The sequence below is a fragment of the Mesoplodon densirostris genome, chromosome 6 (assembly GCF_025265405.1).
Source record: "Mesoplodon densirostris isolate mMesDen1 chromosome 6, mMesDen1 primary haplotype, whole genome shotgun sequence".
Classification (NCBI taxonomy): domain Eukaryota; kingdom Metazoa; phylum Chordata; class Mammalia; order Artiodactyla; family Ziphiidae; genus Mesoplodon; species Mesoplodon densirostris.
This window is the reverse complement of record NC_082666.1, coordinates 24711589-24714800: the sequence shown is the minus strand read 5'-3', so window position 1 is coordinate 24714800 and position 3212 is coordinate 24711589. Positions and strand designations below refer to the sequence as shown.

General features: G+C 47.0%; 1 pseudogene; it reads right to left on the bottom strand.

Annotated features, from left to right (window-relative positions):
* Positions 1-1994: 1994 nt before the first annotated feature.
* On the bottom strand, positions 1995-2267 carry LOC132491603 (small ribosomal subunit protein uS14-like; annotated as a pseudogene).
* Between the last annotated feature and the right edge of the window lie 945 nt (positions 2268-3212).

Here is a 3212-nt window from a genome sequence, read left to right as displayed (position 1 = left end):
ACAGCTCCTCTGTAAGACTGCAGCCCTCTTCCTGCTCTAGTTTTCAGCTCTCCCTTTGTTTTTTTTTAAAATTAATTAATTAATTTTTATTTTTGGCTGCATTGGGTCTTCGTTGCTGTGTGCGGGCTTTCTCTAGTTGCTGAGAGCCGGGGCTACTCTTCATTGCAGAGTGCGGGCTTCTCATTGTGGTGCCTTCCCTACTTGTTGCAGAGCACGGGCTCTAGAGCGCAGGCTCAGTATTAGTGGCGCACAGGCTTAGTTGCTCCATGGCATGTGGGATCTTCCCAGACCAGGGTTCGAACCCGTGTCCTCTACACTGGCAGGCAGACTCCCAACCACTGCACCACCAGGGAAGTCCCTCTCCCTTTGTTTTGATCTTGGAAATACCCTTACTTTCTCGTGACGTTTCCGGTATATTTCAAATGACTAAAACAGATATTACCCAGCATTTCTAGGTGTTTTGTAGCAGGGAGCTTTCAGGTTATTTAGTCTGCCACTTTGGCAGTAGCCCTTATTCTTAGGTTTAGCCTTCATCTCCTCCACCACTCCCACCCCATCTTGGTGTGGTTTCTCCATAATGAAGGGCAGTTGTGTAGAGAAACCTAAAGTTGCTGCTGAAGCCACTATGGAAAGGCTTGATCTTGGGGCAGAAGGGTTTGTAGTTGGGGCTTTCCGAACCTGGGAGGGTGCTGTGCACTGTCCTGTGAGAGGGTGTGGGCAGGTACTGGGAGGAGAGTTTCACCCCAGGTGGGTCCTCTCGCTAAGCCCAGCTCCAGGCCTTTGGCTCCTTACTGCCTACACAACCAAGCCCAGTCCGCTTGACCTGACCTTATGGCCTTTGCCACCTGGCCCCGTTGACTCTCCAGCCTCACCTTCCTCTTCAACCAAACATATGGTCTACATGCTGTTACTCAGACACAGCCCATCAACCCTGCTTCCAACTTTGCCTCTTGCTGTCTCCTCATCCCAGGGCACCCTCTCCCCAGTGTTTTGCCCCCAGGTCTTTGTTCTCCAAGGGTCAGGTTCAGTATCACCACCCAGGAGGGTGACATTACTCTTTCTGTCCCCTAGGTCCCTATAGTCCATCTCTGGGTCTTCCTGTGGCCCTATTGACCCTGCTTTACTGTGGCTGGGGTCTGCATCTGTACAGTCCCGGGGGAGCCACCTTTGGCTTACTCCACTCCTGCCAATGCTCAGCGCACCTTGCTCATGGAAGGTGCTTGATACATTTCAGTGGAATAGCATGCTCCTGGTCAACTGGGCGATGACCATCTCATGGCGACCCTGAGCTTGATGGAAGGTGACCCCTGAGGCTGCCCACCATTTTCTCATCCAGCACTGGGGCTGAAGGCTCAAAAGCAAAGGAGGGAACACAGCTTTGCTCTGAATGGAGGAAAGTTTAAGGCTTTCATGTTCTGGGGCCTGGGAGGAGACAAGATGCCATGTCCTGAAAGATCCCTCAGCCACCATCACTCCATGCTACGCCTCCCACCAGCAGCACCTCTGACAACACCTCTGAATGGGGGAGCAAATGCTTGGGAGGTCAGCTGATGGTGGAAGAGTTTTCAAGAATAATTTTGAGTATGCAGAATTTTTGCCTTATATGCTGACTTTAGCCTCCAACTCCCATGTCAGGTGTCTCCATCTTATAGCACCAGCACCTGGTGTAGGGCTTGGCAATAAATGCTTGTTGCATAAATGAATGAATCCTCAAACACTGGAATTAGGAGGAAGCTTAAGGATCTTTCGATCCACATTTTATGGAGAAATAAATAATAGTGATATCCTTTTATTGAGAGCTGACTCAGTGCTAGGATCCATGCTGGGCACTTCACATATATTACCTGATTTTATCCTTTCAACAACAATGTGAGCTGGGAGTTATCTTCCCTACTTTTTTTTTTGTTTGTTAAGATTAAGACTTTTTTGCTTTGTACTTTTTTTCTTTGTTTTGTCAGGTAGATGTCTTATATAATCCATTCAGGGAAGATCACTTAGTCCAACTTGATGAAGCCTGTATCCTTCATGGACTGATGCAAACACTGGTGGCACATATTTAGGTTGTATTTCCTGATCAGATGGTGCCAGTTTGAGCAGATGCAGTAAGAGTTAGAACTTTGGCTGAATTTTTGTGGATGGCTCCAGTAGAGCTACTGGTGACGTATCTTACTTTCAGGGATACAATGAGGTGAATGTTGCACAGCTGGTGACTTGCAGAACCAACTGTGTCCAGAGGCTGGCTGACTCTGTGCTGTACTACATCTCATTGAATGTGCAAGAAGTAGAGACCCCCAGAAAGGCAGAAACTTGACCTGGTCCCCCAGCCCCTCAGAGGCAGGAAGGCCACTTTATCTGAGGCACCTTCATTCCTGAGCTTTCCAAGACCCCTGGCTGCAAGGACACCATGAAGAGGAAAAGAGAATTTCAAGTGCATTCTAAGAATCTCCTCTATTCTCTTGCTGTGGAGGGCAGGAGCATGCACTCAAAGACTCAGCCAGGAAGAAAGATTTGATCTCCTGGGCAGGATCCACTTCCCATGGTGACGCCTTCTTGAGTCGAAGCTCTGGTATGAAGTAAGACTTGTTTAAAGCAGTTAAAAGCAGCAATCCCCATTGTGTCGAGTGGTGACAGTATAATCCTCCTTAATGATTTCATTCCCTCTCCAAACTCTCTTCCATTATGCTTCCTTAAAATGTGACTTCAGATGCCTCTTTAGGTTTCTAGTCCTGTAAGTGCAGGGGGATTTGGCAAGAGGGAGGAGGTAAAGACTTGTCTCTCTTGCTCTCAGACCACTCAGAGATGCATCACTGGAAACACTTTTTTTTGGCTAGAGCTATTTGTTTTAAAGTTTTTTTTAATGAAAATTTAAATTATATATAAAACTAAAGATATTAGTATATTAAACCTCCATATCCCCATAACCTAACTTTAAAGTATCAATATATGGCCAGTCTTGCTTCATTTATACCCTATTCACTCCTACCCCCTTACCACTGGATTCTTTTTTTTTTTTTTTTTAAAGAAGATGTTGGGGGTAGGAGTTTATTAATTAATTAATTTATTTTTGCTGTGTTGGGTCATCGTTTCTGTGCGAGGGCTTTCTCTAGTTCTGGCAAGCGGGGGCCACTCTTCATTGCGGTGCGCGGGCCTCTCACTATCGCGGCCTCTCTTGTTGCGAAGCACAAGCTCCAGACGCGCAGGCTCAGCAGTTG